General features: G+C 33.0%; 1 protein-coding gene across 5 annotated transcripts in view; it reads right to left on the bottom strand.

Moving 5' to 3' along the window:
- The window catches only part of TANC2 (tetratricopeptide repeat, ankyrin repeat and coiled-coil containing 2), a 309,551-nt gene that overhangs the window by 179,758 nt on the left and 110,876 nt on the right, over window positions 1-18,917 (bottom strand). The gene's annotated exons all lie outside the window — the stretch shown is intronic.

Below are 18,917 nucleotides of genomic sequence, written 5' to 3'. Positions count from 1 at the left end.
CTTGAAAAATATGATGGTGATACACACTAGAAATTCTCTCATTCTACCCTGATAGGGACTAGTAGTTGATAAATTTATCAAAAATCTTGGAAGTGGGGAAAGACAAAAATGATGTATAAAACTCTTTAACCTAATATGTAAGTACATTTACTCACCAAACTTTTAATGTAAAGCCAAGGCCTCTTTGTTTGAATATGAGTTACAATTTTTCTTTCTGGCATAAAATGCACTAAAATATTTTCTATTCATTTTATTTAAAATAAAACAAAATGTAGATAACCCTGAAGTTTTTTTTAACTGCATAAATGTGACATGTATCACTGCGTAAATTTAAAGTGTACAGCCTCACAGCAAAAAAAAAAAAATGTGACAATGAATATATGTATGTTCACGTACAACTAAAAAATTGTGCTCTACACTGGAATTTGACACAACATTGTAAAATGACTATAACTCAATAAAAAATGTTTAAAGTGTACAGCATGTTATTTTGATATATTTATATATTGTATGGTTGTCAATGTAGTCATACTGACCACATTATGTAATTATAGTACAATTATTACTGTGTATATTTATAGAAATATATACATACATAGAAAATATAACTTAATTATCTTACCACAGTAAGACAGACAATGAGCATTAATTTAACTGCCTTGCAGTAAGTACATGCCACCACAGAAATAATAGAAGTACCTGGGAATATCAGAAGGTAGCCAACTGGCCTCTAATATAAATAATAAAATGCATAAATGAATAAAATGTAATTCTTCCATAATCGTCTGGAGTGCCAAGGTGACTGCTTTCATGCTGTGTTCTCCACAGTTATCCGTTTTTCTTTCCTTCTAAATGACCTAACTTCCTTTGGTCACTTATTTCTCTAAATGTGCTCCTTTAGAACACTTACTTCTTGCACATGATTTTGGAGTTGTGTAAGAAAAAAAGGAGGATGGGGTTTGATGTAAGTTTCAGAGATGCTTAACACTTAAATAGGCTCCTTTATTGCAGGACTTCTCGCAGCTTTAAAAATGCTAAAAAACTGTTAGATTCTCCACCACCAGTCCTCATGTCTGACATGAAGGTATCCTTTCTCACACCACCACAGCTTGACCCAGCTCCACATTACTACTTATTTTTTCAAAATGAGTAAGCCTTTCAGCTTTTACTAGTTTCATTTTTCATCCTGTCTCTTGATTCTCAATCTACTTCTCCAAAGAAAGACATGCACCTTTTAATAAAGGATCTTTAGTGCCTCAAAAATGATACCCAAACTATAAGATCTAAGTAGTATGTCTTAAACTTGGGAATTCATACAGATAGGTAATAGTCTGTTGGGGTATGCAAACTTACAGGAGAAAATGTAGCATATTTTCCTGAAGGGTAAGTTTTACTTAAAGATGTTCTGGGAAACATTTTTATGACTATTAAAAAATGTAGAATGTAGACTACTTTAAAAGGAAAATTATGAGACTTTCAAGAAATATCCAGATTTGCTCTTGGATGGCCCTTTAGACTACATCCCATACTCCTTCAGTATGCAAATTCCTATGTCCTAAAGGAATTTCCCAAAATTTTCCCAAGGAAAAATCCAAGGACCACTGAAATAAGTCAATGGAGGGGAAGGGTAGAGAAGAGAATTATTACTTAGAAAATGTTTCCTTTGTGCTAAGTACTATACTAGATCCTATACATATATATATATATATTATCCTTCTTAATGCCTACAATAACATTACAAAAAGGTTATTATTTCTTTAACTTTATAGAAGAGAAACTTCAGAGAGGTTAACATGTCCCAAGCTGCCGTTTACAGAGATGGTTAAAATGTTTTACTATACAATACTGGAGTGGTAATGAAACCACATTTATCATAGAAATATTATGACTAATGTCCACAAAAAAGAAATAACTAGGAATCAATCTTTTAAAATAATTTATCATCAATATGAGACTTTTGATCCTCATGTAGATCCTGAGAGAAATGAGGCACCTATTTCCTAGTAAAAGCTTATTAGTGGCACTAACAAATTTTCAGATATTCAAGTGGTATTAGGATGACAAGTTTAAGTTACTGGAAACTAGGGAGGAAACCTAATAAGCCTTTTATATTAATAAATTTTATATATTATTTATTTACAATCACATTTCCCTCCAAATAAAAGCAATGCCAACTTTCAACTAAGATTTTACTGAGTTATCTGTTATATGAGTAATATTGTAAAGACTAAACGATTTCAGCAAGTAAGCCCAAAGATGTCAAACTACTCTGAAACTGAGGGGTTAAACTTTAAGTCCAAGGCATGAGGCTTAGTTTTTTCACAGAATGCTGCCAGTTTTAAACCTGCAACCTGAATCCTTAGATACTGAAATAAACTGGATGCCTCTTACTTCAGAAAATCTAGGATATGATATACAAATTTACCAAATCAATTTAAGGGCAGAATCTCTCAATACAGGGAGCTTCACTAGTGGATTTTAAATTAGACAATTTACAAACAGATATACTTATGGACAACCTTTCAGGAATATACCCATTAGGCAAGGACCCAAATATTTAAAAAAAAAAAATCACATATGTGCCAGAGAAGATTACTCCAAAATGAATAAATCCGTTTTTAAAAACACTATCCTTATTAGAAAAGCATCCAAATCAATCTTTGTTACTATTAATAAGAATTATGGTTTCAAAGATAATGGACTATAAAATTCTTTGTATCTATACACTTATGAGAATAGACTAGTCAAAAAGTATTAACTTATAATGTACAGTTATTAAATATACATGAATTTTAAAATTCATATTTTCTTGCATGGCAGTGGTTAAAATGTGAATAATCAATTTATTTAATCTATTAATTATAAGCTTTCAAGTAAAAGTAAAATATTTCTACTGATGACAGAAATGACAGTAAGTATAAATAATTAGTACTTTCATTATCCCATAATATATTAATTCTTCCTATTTAAAGATTTCTTAAACATTGGGCAAAGTCACATGTATGGATCTACAGGCAAAAATCTAAAAACGGAAGAAGGAATATAAATGAAAATGTAGTAATGATAAACACTAGTAATTTAAATGTAAATTTAAGTAATTTAATCTAAATTAAAGGAACCCAGTTATGTCTCTGGAGTCTAACTTCTCTGAACAACATGCATTTAAGAAAAGCAATTCAGGAAGATAAATAACTGAAAGAATAAACCCCAATGAAATGCCTTTTCCTTTTGTGAGGTGGCTGAAGATTAGTCTAAATATTCTAATTTTGAAAAATCAAGTTTTAATTTTAGTACATTTATAAATTACCATGGTTAGCTGAAGAACTAAAAAGAAAAAATAATTAAAAGCCAGAAAATAGACACTATCTTTTGAGAAAATTTCATCTATAAATTTATCTTAAATTGATAATTACTAAATGGTCTAAAAACAAAAGTAAGAACAGTAAATCTCTAGTTCATCTTTCTCAACTGGGAAAACATAATATAAATCAATATAACTAGCAAATAGTGTCACATTAAAAAAAAATCTTTAAACTATGCAAGAACATCCATTTGTAAGCATTCCATTTAATGAAATAAGGAAAGATCTGATGTGTTAAGGAAGCATGCTTACAAAATTCTAGGTTCCCATGCATATTTTTTAAAATGTGTTTTACTTACAAGGATATCTAATAGGAAGTAGAAATCTATTCTGGAATCACAATCTAACAAAAAAAAGCAATCTGATCTTCACATTTCATTAAAACATTGAGTTAACAGCTTTCTTTACAATGAAATACTATTTTTTTAAATATGAAACTATTTTAAAAGATTCATATACATACAAGTAAAAGAAGACAATTTAAAATTAAATAAATGTGCCTAATGACATTTCTTAATGGCTTCCCTGAAAACTAAGTGTCAAATTCTCTTAGGCTGTGTGTTTCTTTTTCTACAAAGCTCAAAGTAGGCCTTATAGCTCAGAAATGCATGTAACACACAAATACTGTACTCATTGTACTCACAGGCTTTGGTTTTTCTTCCTCATTAGTCAACACTATATAGTCTTTTCTCCTGCAAACCTGAAAGGCTTCTTCTTATTCACTGGTCATGTTGTTATCAGATCTGACACGCCAGTAAAGATCCACGCTTTAATCTTCTCCAGCCAGCTCTTCACACTGCCCAGAACTGACTGTGCGTTACAGGTGATACTTCTTATAGCAGGTGCTGGTTACGGTCCCAAAGCACAAGTGATGCTCCCAAAGGACCTTAGAACCCCTAACAACATCACCTGCTTCTTTTTGTATCCAGAGATGCAATGTGGTATTTGTTTTGAACAGCTAATGATTTCGAGAAAGATTAGAGACGAGTTCTTTCCATTAGATTGCTTGACATAAGCTTATCCTTTCAGAATACTGCAGCAAGTATAGACTGTATGATTCCCTGAGGAAAAAAGATATTTTTATGCAATTTTTCTCTGTGGCGCAGTTTAGTTTACTCTTCTGTTAGAGAAAATTGCTGGAAGAACTGGTTCTTAGGTTTCTAATGGCGCAGCGTTAACATAGTGAATGATTCACGGATGTTCTTAACATTCAGGAGTAACACGGAAGGCTAGCAATTGCAGCCCAGGTCCAGGGCTGATGAATGGTGCAGTGCTGCTGTTGTCATAGCAACCAAAGGGAAAAAAGCAGCACCATATAAGGAGCTGTGACATGGATTCTGGGAACAATTTATATTAAAAAGCTGTAAGCTCCTCATGCCTTAAAGCTATAAACTTTCTTACTGATTCCTTCTCAGATTTTAGTCTTCCGAATTCCTAAATCAGAGCTATGGGAACATACACTGCAAAACAGAGTAAGTAGACACTAACAAAAAAACTGCATATTGAGATTTCTAAAAAGATTAATAATACTTTAGCAAGCTAATATGTGCCTGTAATATCATAATTTATTGGGTTAAATGGTAAAATTAGACACTGATAAATAAGGAACTGTCTAAAATGTGAGATAGCAGAAAATTTATTTTTAAATAATTAGAGACGTTAAAAACTTGATTAAATGTCTTTCATTCAGATGGAGCATCAGATACACCAAAACTGCATAACCATCAACTGTCTGAGTAATACAGTAGCAATGGCTTCAGTTTCAAAGAGAGGCATACTACCTCCTGCATTCTTTACAGATGCAGAAAGGTTCAAAAGACACTAATTGCCCTGAAAACACTCACAGCCTTCACTCATGATCAAGGAAATTCCTTGCATCAATCACTGGTGAGAAAGGGTTACTATTCCATTCCATACTTCTGAAGGCCTTTCCCTTCTGGGCCTGGAGAACTTTCCTCTTGCTATAGCTTCTCCTCACCTTCCTGGAATCCAGAAGAGTCCCGTCTCTCTCAGTGGACAGCAGAATAACTTAAAAAAAAAAGACTCCCAGGATTAGGGGGAGCTAGGGAAAGTGTCAATGCATGGATTTAGCAGTAGTAACAGCACTCTGTCTGTAGTATTCTAGACATGGCTCTGAAATGACTTGTTCAGAAAAAAATCCTTCACTAGGCTTCTAAAGCATGGTTTGCTGGTACTATTCATCTATTTAGATAAGGCAATTCTATATAGAATAGTTCTGTATCAGATCAATGTGCGTTTCTTTCTCATCACCATATATTTAATGAAATGTTCAGAAACAAAGTAAAGCAGAACATTCAGGTAAATATTTTTTATTATATTGTTCTCTTATGTGGCCAGTATTACCATTATAATAATAATTCTGGTATAATTATATATTTAATAGTCATAAATTTATGTTGCATTAATCTCCATAAGTGATGATAATCTCAACAAAATGTGAATTAAAAGGACAGCGATGTAGTAGGAAGGACATGGACTTGGCTAGTCTTCTGATTGTAGCTGTAATAATGGCTCAGTTGCTTACTAGACATAACCCTGGGTAAGCCAAGGGTTACTTAACGCCTACCCTCAAATTCTTCATCACTTAAGAATGAGTAATAACATATTTTCTACTTTTTTCCTAAAGCTACTGTGGAAATAAAATAATATAATGCAAACATTTGAAATTCTAAAAATCGATGTCATTTTATTTAAAAATACCTAATGAAGCAAAATAGCAAAGATGAAAAGGAAAAATGAATTTCAACAGAACTCAACAGACATGGAAAACAGCCTAAAAGAGAAAAATTTTTTTTCAGGCTAGTTTTCATGTCTGAGTATTTGGTGTCAACATATTGCACATATTTGTTGCAAGGATCTATTACATTTTAGAATTAAAGTAAACAGGGATGTTGTGGACTAGTGTTAAAGGATTATTTGAGATAATCATGTAAAAATAATTCAACTGCTCCAACAGAACTTATAAATGTCTTTAGAAAATAACTTGAGATAAAGAAGCATGAGCCATTTTTATTGAATGGTAGTACTAATAATCATGTAAAGTAAGAAACTCACTTCAAATAATCTTCAATTACTTTTTCTCTCACTTAAGTAGAAAACTGTAAGGCAAACCTAAAAACAAACATTCATGTTATATTTGAAAATTCCATGGACAACACACCTCTGTTGTTTCCCCTGATAGTCTAATTTATCTAGTGTTTTTTAAAAAATCAAATATTTTCTTGCCTCAGTGGCTATTTTTGAGAGAAATTCTCTTTGTGTCTTTTAGAATATCGATAACTCAACATTTTAAGAAAAATGGGCAACTTCCACTCTCCCACAAATCAAATTGAGCTGATGCATGCATTAGGTGGATTTCAGAATAATTTTATAAAAAATGCAAACTTGGACAATAAATCATTTTTTCACTGACTTTCATCTTAATGTTACTTATGCTTTGTAGGAGCTGATAGGGATGAGGACATGGTTAAGACACTTTAAAAGACAAAGTATATAGGTTTGGTTTGGTTTTTGTTTTCTGAAAAATTGAGTTTAACTTAAGGTAAGGCTAGAAAGAGATTTAAGGGACTCAGCTATTCCCCTGACTATTAATTTTTAACTCCCTTATGACTAATTTAGGTAAATCATTCTAAACCTTACACAGAGTTTTATACTCTTTTTATTCTTTTCCCAATCTTCTCCCTTTATAAGCTTTTTCTAAGAAATCATCATCAGTGCTAAACTCTCTAGTGCTTAAATATAGGGTAATATTTATGAAAAGGTGAATAAATTAAATCTCTATTGTCACAGAAGTAAGAAAGCATCCATCCTACTTATAGCAATTCAAGTTTTGGCCAGATTTCTAATGTGGGTTTTTTCCTTTCCTAGGAATGGCCACTGCTCCAGAACAGGACTTCAACTTGCAACAAGAGCGACAACTAACAGAGAAGAGAAAGAAATAAACTCTTAAAAATCATATAATATGGCCTCTACACATAAGCCAACAGTTCATCTCGTGATCAATAAAAGAGTTTAAAAAAACTGGCAGGGTTGGATATATTAAGAAGCTGTATTTCTGTTTAATGAATGCTATGAATGATATTTAAGGGATTTCTAAGGATAATTTTTATTATAAATAGTTTTCATTTGATATGTTGACTTATTACCTACCCCTGATAAAATTTCCTCAAATGTGCATTGCTATCTCTAAATTACAACTCCAATATTTGAAAAAGATTATTAGCTGGCAGTTAGCTCTTTCAGAATATTTTTATTGGTAAGTTTAACATAAAAGGGCACACTGAGCTACAAGATACACTTATAAATCTCCTTTCTCTCACTTTACTTAATTCACTAAGTAACACAGATACACATATGGCTTCTTTTTAAAGTCATTTTCAGAAAACAGAAATACATTACATATCACAAATTCAGTATATATCACAGCACTGCTCATTATGTCTAAACAAAACAGATCACCCATATACATAGATGATTCTCAAATGGCTGTATTTCTTATTTTTTAAAATGCCAGCAAATGACATGAAAGAATGAATGACCATGGGGTAATGTATTTATAATAAAGAAAATGTCCTTTGGAACCCTCCCTCTGGTGTTTAAAACGTTCACCTGAAAGGGAATATTCTGTCATGCCATGTATTTATTACTCTTGCAAGGTGAATACATCAATTAGGGCACATAATTTCCTATAATAAGGAAAAAATATAGTTTAGCATTGTAATAAGTTCTGTTATTATAATGTGGATAATATCCTGTGCTAAGCTGTATATAATCCCATACTATCATTACTTCCTGTTTGGTGAGTCACTAAGAGGATTTCTTTTGAATCATGGATATTTACTTTTTGCCCTTCGTGATGCTTTGTGACTGAGAAGTATTACTGATGATCAAGATTGTTTAGTACTTACATTCAACATTTGATACTTTTTGAACTGCTCACATTCCACAGCACATGGGTAGATAAGCAAGTAAAGAAAACAGGGACAATTAAGTGTAAAAACAGACTTCCTAGGGTCTATGACATAAAGTCATGGTGAGTTTTCCGGGGAAGATCACAAAGGAAGTATGGACAATGAAGACTTCTTTTTCTGTAAACTTCATTGCCATCTTTTAACGTGGTATTCAACTCTTAGAAACACCCTACACTAGAGAAAAAGGAAAATTATTAACCAAGTAATTTCCATCCTTTTCACCTATTAGGATTCCTTTTATTATTTTCCCCATACAGACTTAAATTTTGAAAGATTCTGTCTGTCAAAAATTTTATTTATTAATTTAAACAAACATATAATAAACTACTAACTGGAGTTTCAAATAAATATAAGTTGATCACATAAAGGTGATATAATTTCGTCCAAAGCAAAATAAGCTAGCCTGTGTAATTTTATGACAAGTAAATGTGTATTTTCTTTTAGGTTCTTTCAAATATTGAAAATTACATTCAGACCATAGTACTGAATGTTACAGAGCTTCATGGTAGTAACTGTCAAATCAAACTTACATCTTTTACACAGTAAGTGCCAGGCACATAGAGAAACTCTCTACAGACATTTCTGTATTCCTTTCAGCTCTAAGGTATTATTATTCTTTCTGTACATATGAAGAAATAGAAGCTCAGAAAGTGTTAATCTGTCCACATATACAGCTTACAATGGATGAGTGTGAAATTTTAAGCCGGTTATTTTTCCAACGGGAAAGGCCAGGCTCTTGACCAGCAGGGCACTATTGGTTCTTTTGGGCCTAAAGTTCTGAGCCTTAACTCTGCCACATTATAGGTATATCTATATCATTATTCCATAAAGACCTGCTGAAAGCAAAATACTTCTTTCTGATAGGTTCTCATTGTTAAACACTTTCTTTGATGTTAACCACTTGCCCCCTCCGGAACTGTGCCTGTCTGCCTGTAGATTCCCTTGGATTAATATGTTCCACCTATTTCCTGGGACATACAACAACTACATACTGCTGATTACCCTAATGTTTAGGGTCTGTGTAGACCAGACTGCATTTTACTAATTAGCCTCCTCTACCTCAGATCCTAAGTGTCCCTCATTTGATCCTTCATTGGGCCACCCCTCTTATAGAAATATTGGAAAAAGTCAAATCTACACCTCATATTTTAGGCAAGCAGATTTCTTTAAAAAAAAAAAAGAAAAGAAGCTATGAGCCAATATTCCATAATTCTAAAAGAGAATACAGTATATATCAAAAGTTTTAAAAGTAATTTATACAATCACAAATGTATGAAAGAATATAAAGAAATAAATATGGCCATACCACAAATTTTCTGATAAAGATGGATTTGTGTCCAAAACAGAAATACACAAAGAGAGGACACAATCAAAGGAGCAGAAAACCCTCTAATTACACTGTCAAGGAAGAATACAGCCCCTAGTGAGATGAGCTATGCTTTTAAGATAGCAAAAAAAGGATTGCTGTGATATTTTTAGAATAAAAAGATAAACCTGGGAAGTTCTGATCTATTACATGGGAAAGACAATGGAAGTAATGATTTTGTTCCAAGCTTCCATTTATGAATCAGCTGTACTTAACATCCATAATATCTTCCTAATCCATACGATAGCCTGTGAGGTAGAAATAACAATAAGAACAATGATAATAACAATATTATAATACAGATTAGAAAATATGTTCAGAGGACTTAAGTGGAAGTGGCAGAGTTAGGGCTTGAACTCTATATAACAAGTGTAACTCACTCCAAAGTTTGCCATGCTTAACAACATCCTGCCTCTAAGCAAGAAACACAGAACAATTACCCAACCCTTATTTTGCTTTAATGTTCTCCGTTAATTATACTTAAACTAAAAAAGGGTAGAATAAACATTGTTAAGAAGTCACCAGAGTTCAAAAACATACGCCTGAAATCCAGGCCCACACAATTTACATTTGAGTTCTAAAGGAACACGAAGACAGCAACATGAAACTACTAAGAGCAATCTTTGAAAACCCAGGAAATTAGCAGGGCTACAGGACTAGAAGATGGCAAAATATCGATATTAAGTAGTTTACATAAAACCTTTGTAAGAGGAAAAACGCTCACTAAATAAAGGGCCAATAAAGGGTCACAAAGAAAAGTAATTCCAAAATAATCCATGTCTATTTTGATATGGTTACTAGACAAGAAGATGAAGGAGATAACAAGATATAGTACCATCTTGATACTGAACAAATCTTACATGAAATCTGTTAAGCTAGAGAAAGCAGATATGATAATGGCTTTCCAGGGTATAAAGGACTGCCATATGAAACAGGAGGTTCATTTACGTCATATAGCTCTAAAAGGCAGAAGTAGGACGAATGAGTGGGAGCAACAGAGGATATTTGCATATATGTAAATAGAAAATTGATGGTTAAAACTATTCAACAAAGGAATAGGCTAAGTAGAAAGCTTGCCACCATTGCAAGTTTTCACACAGAAGCCACTATCCACTCAGATTGCTGTGAAAATTAAATTTGCTTACTATGTAAAGCACTTCAGACTGGAACATAGAAACAGCTCCAAATACATTATCTATTATTACTATTACTATTATTATTACCTAAAAGTTTAGTAAAACTTGCCTATAAAATCATCTGGACCTGTTGACTCTTAGGGTTCTCTGATGTCTGTGGTTACTGGATTAGTCATATTTTTAAGTTTACTTGACTCAATGTTACAGTTTGTTTTCTTCCATTTATCTAGAGTTTTTTAAAATGTTGTTTTGCTATAAACCTTATACTACATTCTGTTATAATAAAAAACATTATCATCAGTGGCTATTTCATTTCTTGTTCTATGTGTTGTACCTGTTATTTGTCTTTTCTCTCTCCTCTTTTCCACTTTGATGGAAAATCATACCTGTCAAAGATTTTTTTACTCTCTTAATCTTTTCAATGAAATTGTCTGTGGTTTTACTGATCAAGAATTTTTATTGCTTTTTAGTTATATTCATTTTTGCTTTTAATTTTCTTGATTACTTCTTTTATGTTTACTTGTTCTTCTCTCTCCTTGAGTTAAATGAACAGTACATTTACTTCCAGTATTTCTTGTTTTCTAATAAAAACATTCAAACAGACATACAACAAACATAATATGCACACCAGAAAAAAAGAGAAATAAACTAGCATATGATAAACTCTAAGGTGGAGGCATCTGGTTCCTCCAGGGCAACTGTGACAGAGGCAGTGGTGTTCCTTTAGGATTGTAAGGTGGTGAGAGTTCCTGGTTGCATTCAGGCCCTGCTCGAGATTCTGGAAGCTACCATAACCCTTTGCTAAAGGTCTTCCTGTTTAGACTAGCTGAGGTGACTCAGTTTCCTAGGACTGAGATCTAACCGAACAACGACTAAGAAAAAGAAAGTAGGGGGTCAGCTCATTTGCTTACCAGGTAACTTGTACATCAGAAAAAGGAGACATATCAGGAATCTTTTTCTTTTTTATTTTACACAGATGAAGTCTGATAACAACAGCTTCACAAGAAAACTATAAAAATATCTCCCCGGGAATGATCCTTACTTGTAGCATATGCTGTAATTTTCCTAGGAATACTTTTATTCTATTCTATTCTTTTATTTTATTCTATTCTATTTTATTCTAGAAAATATTAGCCCTCAAATAAAAAAGAATACATTGTAGGAGGAAATGGCCATTAGGAGAGATACAAGGAAATGGGAAACTGAGCACAAGTTTATAAAGAACAACTTCTCATAGGCAGGTGCCCACTCAGTTCTGCTAAAAAACACTATCATGGTTTCTTTCGATCATGCATATACTTGGCTAAGTCAAATTAGACCCTAAAATGTGAGTATTTGAGTCCAAAGGTTCCTTTATACTGCTGATCCTCACCAGAGTAACACATAAAAAGAACATCCTGGTAAATTCCACAACCATGTTGACAGGTTTAGTGATATAATTTCTAAGCCCACATCATTAAGTTCCACTTAGAAGAGGATGAAGAACTGTTGACAGGCAAAAATAGAGTAACAAAAACTAACAAATGAGATTCTGTGGTTAGAGGAGAAAACAGACAAACTGTATTTATTGGTTTGGGCATACTCAGTGTAGGAACAAACTGCCATATGCCTTCTACAGGTCATCTAAGGTATATTATAGTTCAGTTTTTCATGTTCATAACAACTCTAAATCAAAGTTAGACTGGTTCAAAAAGGTTAGATTAAGTTCTCCATATAAATAAGTAACACATTTTTAAAAGATGATCTTCCAAATAGTTTTTGAATGATTTTAAGAGACAAATTCTTAATGCTAGAATAGGACAACATCTAAAGTAAGTTCTCAGATAGTGTTTCAGATTGCCAAAAATATACATTCTTGGGCTCCAGATTTAATGAGACAGACTCTGAGGTGGGACTGATTAGGTAAATGTGAATACTCTGCAATTTACATTTTTAAAAGAAGCACTCAAAGTATTTCTAATACAAGTGGTCTAGAAACCTCACAGTGAGAAATACTGTCCATAAACAATTTAACAAAAAGATTTTACTACAGTAAAAGTCATGAGTTTGATCTCCTTTTTTCTGTTACCTTTTTTGCCTGTGTGTGTATGTGTATGTATGTGTGTCTGTGTGTCGGAGAGGATGCATAAAATTAGAAGAAAGGAATCAATTATTCCATTTCTATGCTCCAGGCTGTGTGTACAGTATCTCAATTTAGTTTTCATAGCTTTAAAATGTAAAGGTAAATCATTATCACTTCTTTGTATCAGAGGAAACTAAAGAAAGCATAAATGAACCAATTTGCTTCATATAACCATATAAGTAAGAGGCAATGCTGGGATTCAACCTGGTTTAAGAGAAAAGCCCATTTACTTCCATTACACTTGTGGTCCTCAGACTTTAATTCATGCTTATAGAATAGATAAGGAGGCCCAATAGGTAAGCCTTTGGGCTCTTCAACCTTGTTTCAATCTTACAAAAAAGCCACCACTTGTGAATTTTGCTATAAGAAGTCAAACATACTAATATACTGCTCTTCTAAGTGTCAAAATGTACGAAAAATGTAAATTTTTTTTTTTTGGCCCTTATGCCATTAAGGGACATTTTGGCATTTTTGCAAACTTTCCCTAGTAGTGGTTGAACAGAGGTAGGAGGACAGAACTACTATAGTTCAGTGAAATATACAAAGCAGTACTACAGCTGCATATAATCCCACTATGAATACAATGGTCTAAATAATACTTCTACCCGGCATGAATGACTTCCATTCAAATAAGAAAAAAAAAGTTATTGAACAGAAAATTATTTGCTGTAAAATCCAAAGAGAACAGACTTAATTATGCTGCAAGTCCAATGTGTGTAAACATCACAAAAGAATTCTTTATTTGATAATGTATGTTGCCATTTAGGTGCTCAAAATATACACAGTGGCAGACTCTCTCCTTAACTGAACGTCAGGCAGGCTGCTCTGAACCCTTGTTTCGACTAAGCCTCACCCCAGCCTAGTTGTAGCGAGAATTCTGTGAAGTCAATTCAGCAAGAATCCCCCTACCCTTGATTTCTCCTGTTAGTAATTTTCTACCACTGCCACCCTCCCCACCTTGCTCCTTGGCTGGATTTACTCTTATACAACAGTACCACGAGTATGCTGAGATAAATCAGACTAAGTAGACTAACATGATTTCTAGGCTCTTTATATTTCCATATTGGCTTTTCAATATTTCTTTCAAAACTATGTTTCCATTTTATCTAAGATATAAAACAAAAAGGAAAGTAACATTTATCCAATGTTCGCTACATGCTAGGTTGTATGTTTAAGAAAACTTATTCAATCTTCACAGCAACCCTGTATTTTTTTCTAATAAAATTCACTAAATATCTGAAATTCCAGTGTATCTAAAAATTCCAAGATACTTATCCTTATGTGAAGAACATATCATAAGTACACTAAAATATATCAGACTATGTAGACTAACTATGTATAGGCTCTTTTCAATCTCAAAATAGCTTTAAGCAATTTTCCTAGGACATCTCAGAAACAAGTCAATATTTCCATTTCATCTACAATGAAAATTAATATTTTGGCCTTAGCTGGCATCTAAAATAACCAGGCTGCAGCAGGATCAACTTGGTTATTCTGACTAATTCACCATCTAAATTGGATTGCTACATGGTCATTCCAATCTACTGGTAGCAAATACTTTTAAAAAATCAGGACAAAGAATTCCTAGAAACTTTATCTATCCATATGACATCAGTATTTAAAGGTTACTCCTCAGAAAAGCAGAGGAACTTACTTAAGGTAATAAAATAAATTATTTGAAGGTCACCTTCCAAAGGTCAGACTTCATCTTTGACACAGCTGATAGCAAACTCATTTAAATCTATTTTAAAATTATAATTTTGATTGTAGCTAACAATAATTGACTACTTATTCTGTGTCAGACACTGTCTGATGAGCTTTATACAAATCAACTCATCCAATTCTCTTAATAGTTCTATGAGGTGAATACTATTATTATCCTTATTTTAGAAACGAGGAAACTGAAGTACAGAGATTTAAGCAATTTTGCACAAGTCTGCACAATTAGGAAATGGCAGTCAGGGTCCATTTTGTTGCCTTATGAGATATTAGGTTCTACACCTGGCAAAAAATACAAACATTATAGAAGGGTATACAATAAAATTCATGTCATCTCTCTCCCACTTTTGAGTCGGAGTTATTGTATTTCCACTCCACCACTAAACGTATGTATGTCTGATGTATGTTTGTGCATGTGTGTATCATTTTAAAACACAAATGGATTACTATTATTAATACTTGAATTTTCATTTTTTACTATATAAATAATGTATACATTCAAATACTACACACGCATATACATTTCAAACTTGTTCAAATTTATTTGTAAAACAAACTCTTAGCAATAAAATCGCTGTGTCAAAGATTACGTGCATTATAATTTTGACACCTACTTCAAACTATCCTACAGAAAGGGTGTACCAATTTACAGCCCTAACAACAGTGTGAACACTCAAAATTTAACTTTTACTAAACTTATAGTGTACATGTACATAATAGGCAGGGAGTATAAATTCAGTAAGTGCTGAATGAGTCAACTATTGGCACTCTCAACTAACTATATTTATTTTAAGAAGTATGCCGAGGGGCTTTATGATACCACGAACAAGAATATCTTGGAAAGGTCACTGAACAAGAACCTAGAAAGCAGTGTCAATTCCATTACCACAGGTAACTGGGGACAACAGTGTGTCTCTGCACACTCTCTTCCATGCTTCCCTCAATGCAGAGCAATGTCCACCTAAGCCAAATGACCCCTGAGGCTTGACCAACCTCTAGGGTCTTCCGGTTTCCCTATATTGCTTATATCATTTGGCTATATCTTCTGTTTCTTTTTTTTTTAAACAAAAAAGTCTTCATTAATATACCAGGTACTTTGGGTGAGCTAGTTAAGTTCTCTAAACCTCAATTTTTCATTGGTTTCATTTTCAAATTTGGGGTTTAAAGGCCTGGGTATTAATCTTGGGTCTGACTGCTTCCCAGTTGTATTATTTTGAGCAGACATTTTACCTAAGACCTAGTTTATTCATGTGTAAAATGGAGATACATGTGAAGAATACATGAGTTTACAAGTGTATATCACATGGTAGGCATTCAAATGAGATTATCATTATTACTATTACTCATCAAAAAGTATGACTCTTAATACAGGCAAAGTTTTAAAGTTCCAAATTGTTATCTAACATTAAAAGCAATTTTTTAAAAACTTCTCACCAAATTTAAACAAAGTTTGTACATTCTGAACATTTAATATTTGCCAAATACAGTCTGAAACAAACATTAAACAATGTGATAACCATCAATGGGTAGGCATGACTATCCGTGAGGTAGGCTGTATTATTAACCCCAATTTACAAATGAAGAAACAGAAGCATGCAGTTGTAAGTGACTTTCTCTGAGATGGGATACACACTTAAGCAGTATGACCACAGAGCCTGTTTCTCTCTTAATCACCTTTACTGTAACTTGTTCTTGTACTGAATAGAGCAATACACACACACACACACACACACACACACAAATAATTAGTTTTCAAGCTTTCCACATATTTACTCCCTCGAGGCTAAAGATAAGTCCAACTATTTGGAAATGGATCTTCATGTACACCTGTGTGAAGGACTAAGATAAATATGTTAAGAGCACAAAGGTTATATAATCACAATAATAGGAAAACGTTTCTGTTTTACAAGATAAAACAAAAATGATCAATTGTTTTCTCAATACTATTATTAATTTGTCAGAAGTTGAAGATCTATTAAAGATGAGGAAAACACATCCAAAGTTAATGAACATGGGATACTCCAGACCCTCATATTCCATTCTTTACACATTGTCACCAAGATCTGATTAAAAGGTAAATCAGATCATATTACTTCCCATTCCAACTCTGCTTAAAAATCGTACAGAGCAGGTTCCTCACCTTGATCCTAAAAATTCTGGCTTCTGCCTGTCTCTTCAACTATTTTTTCTCCCCTCCCCTCTGACTTATTTTGCTGAGGCCACACTTGTTTTCTTTCTATTCCTTGAATATGTCAACAGTTTTCTGTTTAGGACTTTTGTTCTGCCTGTTCCCTCCGCCCAGAAGGCTCTGATCCCAGATCCTCCCATGGCTGGCTTCTTTTTGTTACTCAGACTTCAGTTCAACCATCTCCTCTTCCAACTCTTCCTGACTGATCAATAGAAAGAAATCTACCTTCACCCCAGTCTCTCTCTATCCTATTTCCTTCTGTATTACCTTCATAGTGCTTGATACTATCTAAAATTAAAATATTTACTTATTGGTTATATGTTTATTATCCATCTCCTTCCCAACTGGAATATAAATACCTTGAAGGTGGGGCCTTAACTGTCTTTTCCTCCACTCTACTTACTGTGTCTAGAGAAGTGCCTGGCATTTGGTAGGTCCTAAACAAATACCTGTTTAACGATTATGTAAAAACCACACAAGAATAATAAGCAAACTACCTTGAGCATGGCAGAGACAGGAGACTAAATATTAGAAACTTAGAAAGAAATTTTAAAAAGATGACTATTCTGGGCCAGTTTATTCACGTTTGGTTGGTAATACGAACACAAGGAAGATAAGGCACTTGAAAGTTTAAATGTGTGGATAAGGATAAATTAGTAAGGGTAGCCCTAATGGCCATATTAAATTAATGTATTTTGTTAAGAACCATTCTCTGGAGGACATTTCCTTATGATTAGCTACTCTCTCTCCATTTAACTTTCTTTTTTCTTATTTATGGCAAAATATAATTAGGGAAGGAAAGATAACTGATGAATAATCTATGAAGTAAGATTTTTAATTTAAATTTCAAAGTAGTTTCATTCCAGGTTAAACCAGAAAATTCTTATCATCTGCTTCACTTGGCAGAAAATTGGCCACAGAAAAATTTTCATGGCATTCTTTTTCAGGAGACAGATTTCTTTCATTCATATATTTAAAAATTCATTCTCAATCTTTAAATTCTTAAGCCTTTGACAATCTCTTCAGTAAATAAAACAAAGCAATTTAGAGGATACTTATACTTCAAGCACTGTGAAGTTGAAACTGAATAGCTCATACATGTAATTAACCAAGAATATCTCTTATTACTGCTTCCCTGTATCACCTCTGTGGTATTAGGCATGTTGTTGACTTTGTTACTAAATATATTTATCTTTTAGGTTATCTAAAGGTTGCCTATTTAAGTTGAAATTGAAACTGGGATAGACAAATGGGATACAAAAGTGGTATCTCCAAACCTCAGGCAATTCAGCTAATTTCTATAAGGAAACTGAACTTTTCCTGCTATTTCTTCCAAAATGTGTGGTAAAATGAAGCACATCACTTGACAGCCATTAGATTTGGTTACGTGTATTTTCAGTAACCAGTAATACATTAAACTGTTAAAAAAAAAGTTAGGAGGGGGTTTCAGCATTGAAAATTTATCCTATTTTCAGAAATCGGAAGGGAATAATTATTTTAGTAAATGTTATTACACTATTTTACTGATTTTTACCAAGGACGAGTAGACTTTGACTCAGTTATTTGAAGATGCCTAAAAAACAATAAACATGAAGGGCATGACATATCTTGTGCAACCTTAAAGAGGCATGATTTAAGCTTTGTGGAACTACAGAATAAAGAAATACTATTATTTTAATGAAAATTATAAACACTGTAAAAATTTCATTCCAAATAGACAAAAGTCTGAAAATCCCACTTTCCCCTCTATCACATATTTTATTCTGAAGCATCATTTGATAATCAAACCCCTCTACTGTCCAGCTCAATGCCAGACACATAGGAAGAAGACAATATATCCTCTGGGAATGATTTAATTTCTTGCCAATATACACTCATAACCCATCAACACCAGTCAACTTAGTGACACAGGATATAAACCAGTAATGTTAAAAGAAATCTAACAAAGTGACCTAGGCTTAAATATTTTCCCTCATAAGTATCATTTAATGTATTAAAAATTCTTCCCTGGAAAAGCTTAAAGGGGTAAAAGTT

This window comes from Vicugna pacos, chromosome 16 (assembly GCF_048564905.1).
Source record: "Vicugna pacos chromosome 16, VicPac4, whole genome shotgun sequence".
NCBI classification, from domain to species: domain Eukaryota; kingdom Metazoa; phylum Chordata; class Mammalia; order Artiodactyla; family Camelidae; genus Vicugna; species Vicugna pacos.
This window is presented reverse-complemented; position numbering and strand designations above follow the sequence as displayed.